This window comes from Boleophthalmus pectinirostris, unplaced genomic scaffold (genome assembly GCF_026225935.1).
Source record: "Boleophthalmus pectinirostris isolate CB_2022bp ecotype Guang Dong unplaced genomic scaffold, ASM2622593v1 HiC_scaffold_12, whole genome shotgun sequence".
NCBI classification, from domain to species: Eukaryota; Metazoa; Chordata; class Actinopteri; order Gobiiformes; family Gobiidae; genus Boleophthalmus; species Boleophthalmus pectinirostris.
In genome coordinates this window covers 27,958,550-27,979,272 of record NW_026571018.1, presented here as the reverse complement: position 1 = coordinate 27,979,272, position 20,723 = coordinate 27,958,550, and positions in this window count along the sequence as shown.

The following is a 20,723-nucleotide window of genomic DNA, read 5'->3' as shown; positions in this document are numbered from 1 at the left end:
GAAATGCATTTTAAACTGTCATAAACATCAAAGTACTCAAATCAATGTATTTTTGCAATATCACAGCAGCTGTTGCTTCTCAGGGCTTCACAAAAAATCCTAAGAATTGTAAAAATGCAGTAAATATTACATTTTAATTTTAAATTGTTATAATTATATCTGAAGACAGATGTGTGTTTGGGATTGATTATATGACAGAAAGCACAAGTTGCATTTTTAAAACTGTCATATAAACGAAGCGGCAACCAGGGTGCTAACAAACTCAAGTGGTATTACTCTTGAATATCACAGCAGGACGCAGGATATCCGTGTGAGTGGCTGAGAGAACAGAGTGACTGAGAATGACAGATATATGCTGTACAGGAGGTACATACGCTCCGTGGTACAATTGTCACTATATTATGAAAAACGCACTGTCTCCTCGACTGTCAGTTTAATTTTGTTAGTCATTTTTAATTGTATACACATCAAGTTATAACCTTTGTTAGATATTTAGGTATATATTTCGCAATAATATGTACAATACTATTCTTTGGAATATATTTATCACAATGCTGATCTAGGCGCCCTCTGAGGACTTCTCACACGCACACACACTCAGAGCAATTACATCCATTCCTCGCTGGTACACGCGCATAGGTATCTCTTTAGTCATGTATAGGATTTTATTGTCTATAAAAGTGATAGTACATACGACGATTTTATTATAATTAGTACTACACACTATGTGTTGAGAGGTATCTCGCATCGGATTATGATATCTTGAACAAACCATTTGCCACGAGATCACTCTCGAGCGGCCTGAGTAATTCTATAGTACTAGAGCTCCCCTCGAGTATAAACATATTAATTAGATTCTTTAACATCTTTGCTCTTTCAGTAGAGATACACTAAGGTGATTTGATGCCTTAGGTGTATATAGCAGGAGGGACGCATAAGCGGAGGAGTTAAGTAAATAAACATCGGTCTATCTATTCAGTGGTTGAGAATATCACCTGCAATGTATTGGACGAGTCAAAAAAAATCAAAAAAACATTGGCTTGTGTGGGAACAATGGTGTAGACAAAAAATGAACACTTTGACAACTTACCACATTAGTGCTCTGATAATCATGTTTTTGCACATAGGTTGGTGTAACTCGTGCTCGGGTACGTTGTTCTTGAATTCTCTACAATTTCCATACGATGTCCACAAGCAATATCAGATAGTTTGGCCAACTTGCTAGGAACGCAAAAAAAGATGAACACTATTTTTATGGGCACTAATTGCAATTTGGATACTCTCTATAGCTCGGATAGTTGTATTTGGCTCAATTGTTTGTAGTGTAGACTGAATATGCGTTTGACGATGTTGCATCAGTTTAACAAAATACATCTATCTAGAGCGCCAGGTATGTTACAGCATATAAAATAGGGCTATGTATATACTCTCTATGTTATTGTTGAAACGAAGAATAAGAACATATGCGCGCATACCCATTAATGTAACACTAATCATTCATAATATGGGAACTACTAGGATCTCAGCACCTATAAAGTTGAATTACCACACAATGGCAGGTCATGTTACAAATAACGGATAACAGGATTTTCAATTGTTATTATTAGAGAATAAGATATAAGCAAAGAGACTGTTAAAAGGTAAGTATAAATTAGAGAATTTATTAAACAGGTACTCATATCAGAAGTGAAAAAGTAAAAACCATCCACCTATTTAACCAGTAATTGGAAGTACGATTCCTTGAAATTGAAGGATCTATCTTGTACCATGATCCCTTTGTGAACTATGATCCAAGACGCCAATTATATCCTGGACAGATAACAAGAGTCTGCTCCGTGCAGCATTGACGAAAACGCAGGCATTGTAGATCAGATGCGGGTGGCCACGGTGTGGATGGCAACTGAGTCAGCTTAAGTGATTATATACAATTGCAAACGCGCTCACTCACGGATACTGAGCGGTAAAACACTAGCTAGAAGTAGTCAGGTGTTGCAAAGGAAGCTGTATGGGGTGGTGCCAAAAATATGATCTATGGAGAGAAATTTGGTGAGTTAGACGCCGTGTTATAAAGATTTATTAAGCTAGCTGAGTAAGGCACAATTAGTATATTCAAGGCATAGAGACTTCGAGAGATGAGAGATTCTACACGATATAGAAAAAAGCATACATGTTTTGACAAGAACCAGAAATACACTACAAGACTACCGCACCAAGAGGGAGAGGATCGATATGAGCTGTCATAGAGCATTGGGATTTTGTTTATATACAGAGCGAACATTACAACCGTATCGTTGGGATTTCTCATTCATCGAGAGAGATCTGCGATTAGGTCTGAAGACAGTCACAAAAGGAGTATCACCTATGATTATAACAATGATATATCAACAACTGGCAGCTGTGCCCTAAAGTTGTAGTTTATTCAGCTGCACGAGAGTGTAATGTATCATATAGAGGTGTTGTAAGTGTTAATTGATGTCTAATGTTACATGAGAAAAATGAGCTAGCACATAGACTTGAGGGTGATCTATCAGTTATGAACATAACGCCTGAGTGTGGAGCTAGAGAGATTGTTCTACTATAGTCTCAACAATAATTATGTAAAGTTTGCACTAAATTTTGAAAGATCTAGACACTTCTAATAACACTTGTATACTCGAGATTTTTCTACTAATTCTAGTAAATGCTCTCAAGCAGCACCTATCATACTGGACACAGAAAAGTACAGTACTTAAGGAGAGAGTTTATACAATATTATCATCATTAATTTATCAAAACTGTCTTACTGGTATAATTGGTCTGCCTATATAATCATCTTAATTATAGGCCACGCCTTTGTAACCAGAAGAATTAGCCACATGAAGCTCTAGTACATAGAGATTGATCACAAATAAAATGCCCAAAATTGGCCAAAAGACAAATTCATACCACATTTCAGATAAAATAGTAACCTTATGACATTATATGATAAGATATGTTTTTATAAACTGAATATACATACATTAACATAGACTAGGAATAAAATCATTGACTTCTTCATTGCATCATTGACTCACCTGATTGTGCCCTGTGTTACTGTGTGTGTCCATTTGCAGCCATCGTCAGAACTCATGGCCCCTTCTGCCAGAGATATACCCTCCATGACAATCTCAAGAGGTAAATGTGCTAATTAATAACAATGAACTCAAAGTTTGTTTCATTTGAGAAACAAACTTTTAATTATGTTTTTGAAGATCATCTTTGGGCTTGTTAAAAGTACTACCACTATAGTATGATAACACAATAATATGACTACCACTGAAACCGGTCACAATACAGTAATCTGAATGGTTTATCATTTTCTCTATTGAGACTTCAAATAGTTGTAGCCAGAGAGAGTCCAAAAGTACGTCTCGAAGGAATGTTTGCTTGAGAGAGTAAATTCTAGCCACTATATTGTTAAACTTCGACATGCGCACTCATCCATTACAGGTTCCCCTGCAGGCGTTTGCACGCATGGATTTCTAGTCGTGCGGACCTAGATATGTCAAATGGAATGGAAAAAGTCGCCAGTAAACTCTGAACCTTTCGCTCTCCGTTTTTCCTGCTCTACATGGTTTTAATGAGTTATGTATCATAATATGCTGAAATGTCCAAACTCGTTCTATAGTTTCTTGTAAGTGGCTTACTTAATAAGTGCTGATGCTTGGTAGTGCAGATGAGAACTTGAAGTTCTATCAGAGCTGAGATAGCTTAGTAACAAATCACTAGAATAATAAGATTGATTGTTGTTGTGTTGAGTTTGTAGTTGATTTGTCAGTTTGGTTGAGATTGTCAGATGAGAGGTAGAGAGTTGCCTAGGCCGTATTGTAATCATTTGAGTGCTTTTATTGTAGAAGTTATATCAGATTTGACTCCTGCCCAACCTAGGGAATAGTTTTCATCTCCACTGTAGCATCTGTTCGAGTCACGCACCACTGTCCTACAATTAATTACTGCCACAACCACTAAAAAATGGACATAGTTTATTCAGAATTGACAGTCAATATTATTATCAACTGATCACCGATGTAGTCCTCCCAACAAATCAAAACTTCGCTAAAATAGACAATAAGCCATGTGACAACAACCTATGAGTGTGATATATCTCAGAGCATGAAAAACTTCATCTTATAACTTCTCTCAATTGGTTGATTTATTGAGAGGTCCAGAATATATTTGATGATTCAATTATGTTCAACTAATGTTCATCAGACTAAGTGTCTACAAGTATTGTATAAAAGTCACCAAAGTAACTGCTATCAATACTTAAATCACACTATCAGATAGGGAGAGGGACGTAACAGAGACCATTTAGGGTTTTTATCCTCACTTGTGTTGTATATGACTCTAGAGTTGTTCCTTTATAATTAAGTAAATTAACAATGAATTAATGAAGTTATAACTGCGGTCAGATTGTATCATACACATCTTAATCATGACTCTATCTGTACAAGAGTGAGTCTAGACTATCATTCTGACTCACAGTGTGTAGCATTACGAGAGCTTATTGTTAATTTATACTCACGGAGGTTAACACCTCTTGGAATACAATAATAATAGCCACTTACCATAAGAATTCATTCCACTCACCCACTGATATTTTTACTTATACAATTGGTTTCCAGACTCATGATAGGTGCAAGAGTCCTGAGCTTATTGAATTTACTTATCGCTTTTTCTTTCATACATCTGCGCGACTTTTAGTCTTCTACACGGGCTCTTTTTCGATGTTATACGTCTGATATCACTGGATGGCTGGGGCAAATCTGGATAGTACTCAATATTATACATAGACATTACGAATAGTGAAGTAGTGGTGATTCAGAGTGTCTGACAAGGTTGACCCAGCAGAAAGGCTGCATTCCTGGTCGGGAACCGCTAAAAATGCAGTTGAGCGCTAATGGTTTTTGATTCAGATCTTTATGGCTTTATTCTGAGGTAATGTATAAATTGGTAAGCTTTGTAATACAAACTAGAAGCAGTTTGATCCGCACTCTGAATGCGTGTAATATAAATTTCCATAACTATCTGACTCTCCTCCACGATCTGCCCAGAGAGACAACGGCTTGTGGGTTCATAAACTGGGAAGTATGGGAGAGATGCTAATCTTGACCTGCTGGGCATCTCATGATTGTTGTGCATCAAGTTATAACCCACATAGGTTTCGCTCACTTCATGATAGATTCCCGTCATATGATCGTGCCTCTCGCACTTTGACTCTGCTCCGCACCTAAATAGAAGCTAGATTTAGGATGCATTGCCAGAAGAAGTTATTGGCTGGTAAAAGTCAACGTAATCGTGACACATTTCGAATCCTGTTGAAAAAGCTATCGAATCGTGTTATAAGATTATCAACATTATTCTATGTAGTGGTTACAGAGCGTGATTAGAACTTGTGTGTAACGTTTATCTTAAAATATTTCTATTATGTTATGTATTATTTGAATGCTCTTTCTCATTCTCTATTCTTGCTTAGTCGGTATAGATTCTATTATTGTATCATGAATCTATGTTCATTCATTAAAAGTTTTCAAATGTTATTGTAATATATCCTATTCTACCAGCATACTTGACTTTAAAGAGTTCTTAAACTCATCATATTTGTTTGACTATTTGCTTGATATTTCTATTTGTGTCCCTATTCATCAAATTTGTGTATTAATATTTGATTGTTACTTGTCTGAGCTGGCAAGTACGGCTTTTATCACAAGCTATATTTTATTTATCTTAAGGTATCTACTTTATGAATTCAGCCTGGTGTATCACAGGGCGCTGCATCTAAATGTAACTGTCATTTACGTAGACCAAACTATGTTAAACCATATTGTAACTGCGAGCATCTCGCCTAAGACTTGTGAATTTCTATTGTCTCTGCTGTATATGCTCATTAGACTCTACATTCATGCGTTTCACTTGATCCATAGTTGTGTTATCTTTGTCCGTCAATGAAATGAATAACGCAGTGTTGATATTATTCTATGTGTAAAATGTCTTGTCTTTTATACGAACAATACACACAATGAGTTATAAAGTAAAACAATTGTGGAGGCCATGGGAGTCTACTAACTATGATTTGGTCGCGATCGTGGCTTCACCTTCTTGGTATTCGCGATAGCACGCGCACCTTAATGTCAATTCAGTTTGATTGATCCTTTCATTGCTATAGAGGAGAGAGGGGACATTCATCATTTCCTCGAAAAGACTCGAACAGGTGTGTTGTTGTAACTGTTGGTCATATATCTTGGTGCTGATGACTAGCTGTATGTGTTCGCTGACGATCGATTCTATGCTTTGGAAGTTCGGTTTCTTCTGCTACTACATTACAGCCGAATACATAAACATGAAATCATCAACAGTGTAATTAATGAGCTAATTGGTGAGAGAAAAGACAGCTATATTAGTTAGGGACGAAACTTACACAAAAGCAATTAGTAACGTTGTTAATAGATGCATTCACAAATGTGTATAGATTTGTGTGTGGTAAGGGAGCACAAGAATGATATAGTCATGAACTGAAGGTGTTATGGAGAGGCAAAGATAAAGACTTAGTGAACCTTATTAGAAGCCACTTGATTATCTATGGTAGTAGTATGTATTTCGCACACACAAATTAAAGTTTATCGAGAGATAACAACACAGCAGATTCATTTATAGAATTAACTGTCAGCATATACGATGTTGAGTTATCTTTCCAGTTTGGTTTCATAATAATTAACGCACATATACAGACGGCTATGTGGTGAGAGAGCTCCTAGCGTATCTACTTTTCAACACCTATCAGTCTTATTTTAAATATGAAGAACCGCAGAAGGGGGAGACATAATCAGTAAGACTGGACTGTCCTGGGAGAGAGGAGGTCTATTTTTCGCATATTGCTTTTACAGCGCGATATTATAATAATGTAGAAGCATTCTTCTCGGAGAAGTGATTTTAGATTCCAAACGTTAGTATACTTCTTTGGAAGTGGGATTTAAAAAACATTCATTTAAACTATCTTAATGATAATATGTCATATCACATACAAATTTTTGTAACACATGGTATATTGTATTATGGAAAAGAATAGTAATATATCTCGTATCCTCCACGTAGCTGCGGTTCGAAAAACAGAGAATGCCCCAGTTTTGTGTGATGTGTTGTGGGGACATTGGGGAGGGAGGCATTTTGATTTAGCTCTGCCTCGGACTAACAGAATGGACTTTTATTAGATTGTGTTAGACATGGGCTTATTCGCAAAGCAGGCACACGGCCTGCCAGATAATGAACACCACCACGCCGTAGAAATTAGCGAATTAGACAATTATGGATGATAATTGTTATTACTAAAGCAGCCATATGGTTATAATGGTTGACAATGTTTTCAGTGTTCATAACATTTTAGACATAGGCCAATTCTAAGGGTCATAGTGTGGACCTGGAATTATCATCATACTCTACTGCGTGGGTGTGCTCGCTCTCTTTAAACCTGTGACATAAGTGTAAATATGTAGATATACATGTTTGTTATTTATGTTCGCAAGCTAGTACTCGATGTGATAGTCTCGGATAACAGCTGTTCTATTAGTTAGTACACTAAAAGATATAAACAATCCATCATGAACCTCGGCATGTAGGCACATCTGTACTTCACTTAGCCTGATACACTATTACTGTAGTCATAAATGCACTAGCTTAGTGCAGATCGCAGGGTTTTCGGGCTTGAGGTGTAGTGATTTAAGCGAAAAAGGGAGAGCTAATGTCTTTTTTTATTGTTTCACAATTATTTTGCTACAACTTGAGATATTGCTTTACTCATAAAATAATACCTCATTTAATCGGATCGTGATCCTTCCAAGGAGAATAATTTGTCTCAGGGTCGTTGAATATATCTTAGTTTTCTGATAGGATGACACTACAAATCTAAACCAGCTGTGGACATCATGTACAGAGGTTCCGTAATTAAGAATAAATCAAATATTGATTATGGTCATTACCCAGAGACAAAACAGTCGCGAATACATTGATGATCAGCCTACCTACAGAATAATTGTATATGCCACTTCACTAGCGAGCACTGAAATGAGGGTGAGGACTATATGGATATACAATGACAAGATAGATTATTATAGACAATAATCTTAGAAAAGAGAACTAGAGTTAAAACTTGATTACGACAATATGCACTCGTGCTCAGCTGAGCTAGGTAATATGAGGTTATTATTTAAGTTGCACTGTTCAAGAAGCACGGAGTACAAATGTGCATGTTTCGTCTCATGGCATGAATGGGTCTATTAAATTTATGCATCTTAAAGCTCTGGTGCAGATGATGGTATATAAAAACTTCCATAAGGGGCTGTATCTTTACAAAGAGATTAATTTAGATTTATTATGGCTAGTTATTAAGAGTGGGACAATAAACGCTTTAAATAGCTATTCTTCTCACATATTGGTAAACTACTGTAATAGATATGAGGTTAATTAGCAATTTAAGGCACTCGCATGTTTTGATACTTAGCGAGTGATCGTATGGAAATTGGACAACACGATGATGTGATTCACTAACTTATTGAATGGTTATATTGGGCTGTTAGTAATTGTTTTACTCAGGCATTCAATTGCTCGGGTTAGCTCAATTTACATTTATAGAAGACAGAATAAATAAAGTAAAATGACATCAATTCTCACACATGAGGAGACAACATAATGTTCCTGGATGGAGACCTGAGCTCAAATTATACTACACGGTCTAGGCACGATTTGCTCAGTAGGATTATTATTAGACTCATATTACCATATAAATGATAAGTGCAGGCTCCTAGAGGGATATCACCAATTATTATATGGAGAGCCGTAAGCATGTGGATACGTATAAATCACATGTCGTTGATGAGACATGCTTAGAGTTCAAATTGACTCTGCAATAGTGTATAATTGGTGTAGGCTTACGGAGGGTCCACCCACAAGGCTAGGTGATTAATAGAGACATATGTCGTGTGATATGCCACTCTAATTCCTTAGACTAGACTAATTGAAATCAAAGAGTTGTTATAGTTATCTTGTATATAATAGTACTTGATTTTGGTGTAATTTATTATGGTTATAATTATAACACAAAAATGGCATCAAACTCTGCCTATGATGGCAGAATAAGGCGCTGGTATATCGACAAGTAATATAAATGAGCCAGAACATCAAACACACTAGAAACAACAGTGCAGAAATGATTGACAATAGCACAATAACAGTCAATCACTATAACGATCATTGCAATCTGCTTAGCCACACCATTGCTAGTCATATAATATGCTGATATCGGACATTAGGAAATCAAATTCTATAATATATTATATTCTAAGGATTATCCTCATCGTGAGTGTACAAGTCTTATGATATAGTATTTGTAGTCTAAGTGTGTACAGAACTGATTAATTTTGTTTAATAGATAATTTTTGACTCAATATGCCCTTAAATGTAGCCTAAATAGTTATGGACTTTCTTTCTATGGCGGCCGCATAACGTTTGTTCGACTCTGTTTTACAACGATCCAGTCTCATTATAGACCTTATCACCTTGGATAGTTGTGACAAATTCCTTCACTCAGGAGAAGAATGTTATATCGCTTCACTGTAGGACTAGATCCTTAGTACATTTTTTTGTAGCATTTTTAAAGTATTGTGAAAGTAAATAGAAGCGCAGGTCATATTATATTATTAAATGCTGATAGGCAGAATATCGTGATGACTATTTTGCTGGCACCAAGGTTTAAAATATATGCATTATGATACGCAGCATCCATATTGCGACCATGACTAGACCTGAAGTTCTGCAACCACAGGGTCGCCATCTAATCCGGCTTGTTGGAACCACTAGAGCATAGAATTAAATTAGGCCACATATGATTCCCACTATGAGTATAGTATACAGTGTTAGACCTCTTTGTTCTCTGTTTCTGCTAAACTGAATGCGTGCAGTGTAGAAATATTAAAAACTAGAACATTTACATGTAATTCCTCATCAAGTAATGAATTTACAAAGGTTGTCGCAGAAAAAGTCTGCGTATCTACGAGGTGGAGAGTTTGGGGAATTAGATGTGAGGGCGGGGTTGGGGGTGGGAGGTAACGGGTTAGTAAATGATTTTCTGTTCCATCAATACTTGCAAATCTACAGTTAGACATGTAATAATAAATATGGGACTTGAGACACATACAAGTAAGCAGTGTGTGTAAGTAGAACACAGGTTACTGTGATGGCTGTTTAAAGACGGACCGCTCTCGCCAATTTGTGCAATTTCCACCGTTGTTTGATAGGTAGCAAAGACATACAGCTATATCATTCACTAAGAGATAATATAGACTAGCACTGAATTACGACGATCAGCAACTATAGCACATGGAAACAATAGAGTGGTTCCCACCAACAATGGGGCGGAGGGCCTCTGATTTTACTACTTGTGCTGGGCTTAGTGCGAGATCGATAGCTTGGGACGACACTGATGACACAGGATAACAGAACTCTGATTAGCAATCACGAAGAGGTGGAGGATATAGGCGGCTGACGAGGCCCACCAACAGTTCCGGAATTCAGAGTGAAGATATACCGACGTGGTCATGCAAATAGACATGAGACTCAAATAGTACACAGCTCATCGCATTCTGAGCTACTCTTTCGCATTGGTGATAGTATAAAATATGTCTATAAAAACAGAAGGTAGATATCATGCAAAAAGAAGTGTACCACATAGATAGACGACAATGAGAGCACTCTTTCAGAATTATCTGCAACCGCAATTAAAATACATGACAAATTAAAGTGCTAGTATCTCCATGACGCGTGGCCAATTGGCTGCCTCCTGAACTAGTTTACACAATAATTTAGGAAATGAGGTCGGTCTTCTACTCTATTGTCAGAGAGCTATATAGCAGGTGCTCAGCTACGAAATCGCGAGAACAGGTGTGTTTTATGCGCAAACGTAGAGCTAGTTTGTATTGAGTGAGGGTGTTTGCTGAGAGTGGCATGTGTGACTCATGTGCCAGATATAGGAGTCGTGAGTCACAGCCAGGTTAAAAACTAGATGTGTTTGGGTGTAATGGAAGAGCTCGGACAGCAAATAATCAGGGAGACCACTTCCAAAGCGTCATTATATAAACAAACAGAGGAAATGTAATATATCTACCATTAAAGTTATGAAACCCGTTGAGTAAAATAGTGCAGGGCGAAAAAATGAGTTTAGTCTCTTCTATGTTCAAATCAGTCAGTGTAGTCAAAGAGCACATTGTTTACTGACATGAGCAGTCAAGATGTTTATATATAGGCCTCTCTTCACGCTACAATGAGACAGGCAATGTCACATGATCATTCAGCAAAACAGCCATGCAGATTCAGAGCTAACTTTAGTTTTTTAAAACATAGTATAAATCACACTGAAAATGGTGCAACGAACCCATTAGCCTCAACTAACGTGGTGAAGTTATTCCACCACTGTTTTTTCTAAGATTTAATCTGCTCCATGAATCATTTTAAAGAGTTCATTAAACATTGAGTCAGTTTGAATGGGAGCTGCACTCATTGACAAAAGCAAAACTTCATACTTGTGAAAAGTGAAAATGTGCCTTATATAATGGTCTTCGTTCCCAACATAGGAAGGTTCAGTCAAATAAACATATGTAGCAGTTTAGTTTGTCTTAGGCTCCTATAACCTGCAAAAATCTAGTTAAATATTCAGGCATCAAGAGGATGATGCTAACATTTGTCTTATCTATATGTAGCCTAATTCGTGTTTTCAGCCTACTATTGAGTCACAGTTCCTCACACACCACCTTTTAATATAATTATCCCAAATATACAAAAATGCACCTTTAGAAAAAATGTATAATGTAGCTAGTGCTGTCATGTGATAAAAAATTTAGAGATTAATTAATTACGATCTGTAATTATTAATCTAATTAATCTCATTTTAATCTCACCTAAAAATTGCTGAGAAAAGCCTTCAACTTGAGGTATTTTCATTTAAATTCATTATTCATTATTGTGGCAGATCAAAGACTGATATAGATAAAAAAAGTGACTTTAATAAAGGTAATTTATTGTTTAAAAATCTCTCCAAATTGGCTGTTGAGCCCAAGTCTCCATGAATAAGAAACTTTTTGCTGTAAAGCAGCAAAGATAGGAAAATCTGAACATAATAACTTTTGTCTACTTAAAAACATAGAAAGTCCAGTCTTTCTTAACCATATTAAAAAATATTATTGATAGGAAATGCTTATATATGGATCACTGGTTAGTCCTGGTTTTAGACCTGCTTTAGTCCTAGTTTAGTCCTGAATGATTAATTCCGTTTTAGTCTGGGGTTAGTTCTGGTTTAGTCCTGGTTTAGACCTGGTTTGACTTTTTAGTTCTGGTTTTAGTTCTGGTTTAGTCCTGTTTGTCCTGACGGTTTAGTCCCTTTTAATCCTTGGTATCTGTTTTAGTCTTGGTGTTAGTTTGGTTTAGGCGCAAGGAGGAGGCGGTTTACGCGCGTACGCGAAATCGATCCACACGCGGTCACGGGAAGCATAGGTGACCGCGCAGTAACTACGAGAAGAAACAGTGGTCCGGCACGTATCTCAGGTTGATGACGAATGATGAAGTGATGGATGTTTGTTTGGTGGTGTGTTTGTGTGTGGTTTGTGTGCGTGTCCCTATGTGGCGGGTCAACTATAAGGACAGTAGAGTAAGAAAAGTCGACAGATAATAGTCTCTTGACTTGCTCTAGGATTTCGCTTTCCTTGACCGAAGGTTGTTTGACTGATCAATACAGTTAAAATTGTATTTATGATGGAAAGATAGATTTACATCATCTTATTTCAGTGTTAGTTGATGGAGTTCTATGTGAGCTCACTTATAACCGAATGTCCACGTTCATGCGTGCGCAAATGAGAGTTGATTTATCTCAAGAATCACGTAATGGTTGTCTTATTGTGCGCTGCTGACTCTGTTCTAAAACTGAGTCTGGAATATTCACAGTATTTAAATCTACACTTACTCTTCCACACACTCTGTCGCTTCTAGTAGGCATGTACTTGAATTCGCTCCATGAGAAGTCGATTCAAGAATAAATGATAATACTATTCGACTGGAGACAGGACATTCTACTTTACTGTGGAGCGGGGGCATTTGCTCGTTGTGCGAGGTTGATTGCCGGGAAATGATGCTGGTTGAATACTTACGCGGTATAGATATGAGAGGAGATGGAAAATCACATAGTATGTTCACCAATGAGGGTATTCGGATGTGTTTGTGTAGAGTACTGACTAGGTTCAGTAAACAACTAAACCTACACCATAGAGACACAAAAGTGACATAGTGCATCTTTAAATGTGTTGTGGGCTTCAAAGTGATACACTTACTTTTACTAACAACTCTTATTTTTTATTCCACTGGTGTGATCTATAACGCTAATTAACACGATGTGATTTATGACTGCAGTGCCTTCAAATGCCTCAGTTCATTTGTCTCTGAGGACCTGCCTTTGATGAATTACTCATTTCACTCTTAAGCAATGTTCAGATTATAACTGAAGTCTCCCACTGTAACCAACATTATCAATCACATCAAATTAGATGATTTTCTGAGGATTACTTGAAGTGATACAATTGACTGATTCAGCTATAAATTTCCCTTTTAAACATAATAGTTTCAAACCCCTAGATACAGAATTGCTCTTTTCTTCAACATCATTCATTCGATTTACAGTATTTAAGATAAACAACCACATGGGGGCAGTAGTTAGCAATTAAGAATGTAATGATTTAAAACGTGCATTCAGATAAGACAAATCTGAGGATCCTTCATTCATGATAGACTACATGGATTCTAATGTTGTTAAAATATACGTTTTGTGTGAGACTTTGAATATAGTAAATTCCTGTATTAGACTTCGGAAAGAACTCAGGCAGGGCAGGTCAAAACTTAACTTTTCATTCTTGTTAATATCTCTGTAATTATTGTGCCTAAAACACAAACTTAAATATCTGTTATCAGCACAAACAAATGAATAAAAAAGAGATGGGTATATATTTTCTAAATTACTTAGAATTTGGATTTTGAGCCTTAAATTCTTATGACAAGTTTGTGGACACAATCCCTCACAAATTAGATAAGCATTTGTGGACTATCCCTTTCAAAAACACTAATAAACACTAATAAATCCATCATCAAATTAAAATTCTAGGAGATTGAAACTCTAATCCACTTTATATGTTAATTACATTTTATAGATTGAGTGAGTTGTTAAAAGTTGTTGCCATGGTTACTGTAGCGTATGATGGGCTGTCAGGTCAGATGAGCTCTGTGCCCAGTGCTAGTGCAGGTGCTCTCTGCTCTTTGAAGGACACTATGAAATATTCAGAGTGCTGAGGCTGCACTTTTCACCCAACCATTCCAATGGGAAGCTGTCCATCACATCCTCACCGTAGTGGATTGCCTCATTAACACCAGTACAAGACTGAGAGAGACTGATGAGAGAACTTACTGAAGGCTTGACTCAGCTGTGTACGACTTGATATAGAGTTTAGTGCTGAGTGATAAGCAGACAGAAGAGGAAGGGGTGGAATGTGTCTGAACAATATTGCTGGGTTTCAAAGAGCCAATATATTTAATACAGATGACAGGATGCTAAAATGAATATTGTTAAAATGCTGATTTTTTTTGTTGCAATACAGTGAGTTCTTTAGTCAGGTCAATAATAGAAACTATTACCTTTTGTATATGTCATGGAAAAGTACAATACAATCTATAAGAAATACTGAATCTTTCCTCCCCACAGGAGATTATGGGGCACTGCGCTCCAGAGGTGCGAACAAGTTATTGTTTTGCAAGTCTCAAGTAAGTCTCAAGTCTTTGATCGCAAGTCCGAGACAAGTCCCAAGTCAAATACAGACAAATCCAAGTCAAGTCTTGAGTCATTGGCCCATAAGTCCAAGTTAAGTCCATGTTATCTGCTTTGAGCTTCAGGTCATTTCAAATCTGTAAACCAAAGTACCAGATATATCTTAGATTTTTGCAATTTATATAACTTTTAAGATACACTGTACTCAAAAAATGATGGTATATTTATATATGAGTATTTATGGAGTATATAAGAGTTGTAAAAATGTATTTAGTAAATTTTTCCTTTTTAAATGTCTTGACAAGATCTTGGTGTGAATCATTACAGTCAGAATAGAAAGAATTCCGATTTAAAAGTGCTTCTCAAGTCTTCTCAAGTCACAGGGCTCAAGTCCAAGTCAAGTCCCAAGTCAATGGCAGTCAAGTGCAAGTCAAGTTCCAATTCATAGTCCATTTTATCAAGTCAAGTCTCAAGTCGTAAAAATAGTGACTCAAGTTTGACTCGAGTCCAAGTCACGATTTGCAAGTCCCCTCTTCTGCTCAGCTCTGCTGTATGTATATGTTTGCAAATAAAGTTTGATTAAGAGATCATCAGACTCGAGAACCTGAAAACCCTAAATATCCCAATTTAAATCAAATTTGAAATTTTAGTTTCCATAATTCTCAAACTGCAATTGCTGTGTTAGAGTGCGATGATACAGTGCGATGGTATAATGCACACATATAATACCACATATAATACTGGGCACTACATTGTTGAGCCACAGGTATAGTATTCTATATAGTACTCTGCAAAGATGTCTACACATACTGAAGGCACAGGCGAGGGTTCTTGTGCACCTATAGGGCGAGCTGCAGCAGAAGAGTCAAGATGCTGCAATAATTATGTCCTTAGACTCAGAATATCCTGCCTTTGCCAAAAATGTTCTAAAATGAATGTAATTCGTTTTGCAAATTTAATCACAATCTTGATACTTGTAAGAAAAAACTTTTTTTCCCCTAATGGTGAATAATGCTCCTGTTGTATATATAACATGATTTAAAGTTCAGAAATTGGTTAAATTAAGTGATCTGAAAGTGAGATTTGGTCACCAGGAAATGTAGGTCAGTCTGTCCCAAAAATAGCATGAAAACTCAACATGTCTGCACAAGAAATAACATGTGTAAATGCTTTGACTTGCACCCATATATTTGAACCCCAGCCTATCTGCCCTTGCTGCTCATTGGTTCTAATGCAGGGAATTAATTTGTCCTGTAGATCAAAGTAAGGTCACATTTTGTTTAGTTCTCACCCACGTTCTCCTCCTCTGTCTCCTCTGACATCCACACAGCCGTCAGCTCTTAATTAGACTATAGATCCTGGAGACCTCAGGGCTGAAGACCAGGTCTATGCTCCGGTCAGGGGTCCATCGACTTCACCAGAGTCTACCGGGGACTGCACTCTTCTTATTAACATACTGTATCTCTGACCCAATTGCCAGGCACAGTGGGATTGTGGGTAATATTAACACACTAGTTCTAATGGCTAGAACTACTGAAGGAAGATGAGTTTAATGTACTTGCATAATTCTAAAAAATCTGTGTGGCATTGTTGTACTGGATGTGCAGATGGTAAGCTAAAGCAGAGACATGCCGAAGGAGCCCCATGGGATACGTTCAATTTCAAAATGTCTACACACATCCTGATGTTTAAACAGTACACAAGGCTTTTTCTAAGGGGATGGGAAATGGGATATATGAGTTTCCTGTGGATGGATTTGACAAACCAGGCAAAGCTTTAAACAGAATTGCATGATACAATAAACTCAACTGTAGATATGCACCACTTTTTTTGTTGGACAGCAGCACAGTCACCTCAGGCAAAGGACTTTCCTGCCCTAACTCCGGGGAGACTGGGGAGTCCCAGTAATGACCTTCACAGTAAACCAACTCATATTTTTCTTTCCACAGTACGACCAGATAACCCCGCCTATATGAAGCCTATAATAGGCCCAATCATGGTCTAAAATGAGACTAAACCATGGGTAAGACAGCTCTAAATTATGAGGAACCCAAAAGAGGACAAAAATATAATAGATATTATATAACATAAATACTCAAAATAAAAATTGTCTGTGTACAAGAGGAAGCCTGAGTACCATAGCACATTGCACAAAACCTTTACACTGCACAAAACATTTACGTCATCTCCCAGACTCAAAGAACTGTGTGGGTTTTCCTGATGATGATAAAACCTTTTCAGTGATGCCACTCTAAACATGATTCTGCCTCAACAGTTGACTGTATTCATTATTTGCACCTATAATGTGACGGGCAAAAGTAGAACATAAAGACTGTCTCTCTTGAGGCCAGTATTTGTTGTGCTTTAGCGGAACCATTTTAAATTATTTTGTACAATTCAATATCACAACAGTAGCTTCTTGACAGGGCTTCAGTCAACTATTGGCCACAGGACCCTTATCCGGCCTAAACATTTGGAAATAACATTTGACTTCCCCTGTTACAATGTGTGTAATTTGTGCACTTTCTGTCTATTCTGTTCAAACACAAAAGAGAGAGTTGTATAGATAGAGGAGTGCAGTTATTTTATTGTTGCTGACAAATCCTAATGAATGAACGGCTTCAATAAACAGTGAGTGACACTGAGGCACTGAGACAAGGATCTACACAAACACCTGTCAGGCAGCGTCACGTCAGACAGAACTGCAGTTTTACACACACTTTATGTACACTAATAAAGGCTGGCACATCTATGCACAGTGGTTATATGGTACTTGTAAGGAGAACATGAGATATTTATGATATGTGATAACTTGTATATTAACATTTATATAATTATGTCTTATTTGACACCTGTTTCTTGCCATTTTTATTGCTACTTATTTAGAATTTATTATTACCATTTATATTTTTGACTCTTTGTTATTATATTATATTGTGATATTGTGTGAGCTACTGTGTCCAAATAATTTCCCTTGTGGATCAATAAAGTTTTTCTAAGTCTCATATAACTAATAATGGGACTGAGACTCCCTGCTTAGACTGCTGCCCCCACGACCCGGCCCCGGATAAGCGGAAGAAAATGGATGGATATAACTAATAATGCAGTTATAGATTTGTTCGTCTAAATGTACTTGCAAGTTTGTTCATTCAAATTGGTCATAATCTTTGTGAAACAAGTTTGAGATCATTGTGGTAGAGCAGTGATCTTAGCAGTAGCATGACATGGGATGGGTTTCCTCCAGTCACTCCAATTTCCCATATCAACCTAAACAAAGGCTCAAATTGTTCGGCTAAGGTAATTCTGACCAAAACTGTAAAGGGTTTATTTATAGTAAATGAATGAATGAATTAAATTCTGTTGGCTTGAGCCTGATAATCCCCTTAAAAATACTTTGCTCTTGTAATACTTTTATCATTATTCATTCACCCTGTGGTGGTCAGCTATTGCTGCCCTGGGATAGGCCAACAGAAGCGAGGCTGCCAATCTACGCCATCAGCCCCTCTGACTACCACCAATCATTCATGCACTCACCATCATCCTAGACAAAATGGGTGAAGTGTCTTGCCTCAGGACACAACAGCAGAACATTGTTGGAGCAAGAAAACTTTCGACCTTCACGTTGGTGGAGAAGTGCTTTAAGTAATGAGTTGCCTAAAATGTATTTTGCTATGTTTTTAAGCTCTCTTACCAGGGCAAATAGGTTTGTTGTTATTTTTGACCTTCTTCTGGTGATTGGTCTGTGCCACAGAGACATACATACATTTACAGAAAGATGAGTCATCCTTCTGCATAAAGCCAAGGGCATTTGGACCAAAGCATTAATGAATCTTTGGTTTGTTCCTCTTTCTTTATCGTTCTTGTGCTGGGCTCAGCTCAAACCCTCACAGAGCCACTGGACTGGAGCAAGTCATTTACCTGCAGAGGAGACAGAAGGGGAAGGACGTGTCTGAGAGAGGAGACTTTGGCATATAGTGTGTTTGGATAGACTGAGAAGTGGAGCGAGAAAATAGGCCAAGACGTGCAGCTCTTGGAAAAAGATGATTACTGGAAAAGTTCATCTTGGCATAGAAAGACACTATTCAATGTAACAGCCCATATGCTCCGTAACATTTACTTTGAATGATACACAAATGCCCTGTTGTATCTATCTGTAATATATGGGTTTCTTTCATCTGTTCATTTTTTGGAGTCACCCTCTTCAATCTCTCAGTGTGCAATAAACCTCTAATTCATGTAGCATAACTTTTATTTCAGATGCCCTCCCTAGTTTTACTATCATACACAGATGCTAATATAAAGACGAACATATGAAACTACACTAAAGTCAAAATATCTCCAGTGAATGGCCGATGTTCAAAGCCATTAGCGGATTGCAAATTAATGGATAATATCTTTGTAATTACTGGGCTTGGTCACAAGAAAAGTGAAATATGTTTTAAGCCATGTTAAAATGTTACCTCCTCAAAAACAGACCTGGAGTTGTGTTTTGTTTCATTCTCACAGGTTTGAGTAACCCTTTATTATTAGTCTGTCTACATCTCCAAAGCTCAAAATAGTCCACCTTGTGATGTCATGTAGTGGTAGTTTTCAAGTTAACAGTTACTTTTAGTTCAGTAGAGATTGGCAATTCCAGGTCTGAAATACTCCAGATAATTTTATATGAACATGTGTGAATGAAACAAAACACAACTCCAGGTCTGTTTTGGATGAAGAAACATAGATCAGAAAATAGCGTGATACGGGCCCTTCAAAGCAGCAGAGTCTGTACAAACACAAACAGATGCAGAATTATGCCGAGCACAGCAGGACACCAAGTGCTGCCCATCAAGCCCACTCACCCCAACCATTGTTTTGTGTCTTTAAATACACCACGCCACAGTGCATTAGCAGCACATGTTTTCCTCCTTGCATCCCGCTGTCCTCATGATTAAATGTATATTCTCTCAGTCTATATATTCAGCATGACAGCAAAAGGCACACTCATGTCATCCGCCACTGAACCTGCCAGTGTCATGCAAACTCCTCACGGTTTGTCAGCTTGTAACATACCAGCCATAGAGTCAATTGTGCCTTAGTGAAGAAATGCTATTTTTAGTCAGTGGTGAGTAGTTTTTGACAGTTATCTGTAGTCTTGACTTTGAAGACAGACTAAAATGCATTGAAGATGAAGGCCTTGACAATTGCTAACATGTATTCTTCAAGTTCCTTACAAGAACCTTTAGTGTCTAACAAGCTGAAAATTAAAGGTTCTATATTGCATATTATGAAAAGTTGACTCTTTTGAGATTTAAACCATGTTATAATGTTGTTACTTCTTCAAAAACATACCTGTTTCATTCACAAATGTTTGAGTAATTCTTTATTATTAGTCTGTCTACATCTCTAAAGCTCAAAATGCTCTGTCCCCCCTTGTGATGTCACAACAGCTACCTTTTACCTTTTGTTCAGTAGAGACTAGCTATTCCAGCATTAAAATCATCCAAATGATTCTGGTGCAGGGTATGTAGTTTAAAACACAGTGGAATACTTCCTGTATTATTACATGACATTGCAAAGTAGAACAGAGTGTTTTCTGTTTGTGTGAAAAAAATAAAAATACAGGATTTGTGTACTAAACACTTGATTTGATTTTATTTGGATCTCCATTAGCTGATGTCCGTGGTCCACATATAACACAGAACAACAACAAAGAAGACACTTACAAACAAAACAGTTGCACAAAGATTAAAATCATTTAAAAAATCATGATATAGTTACCGATTCATTACAGATTCCTGATTGTGAAGGGCTATAAAATAGTTTTTCACTTCTTTTTAAACCTTGATTTGTTATTAGCTGCAGTAATCTGAGGAGGAAG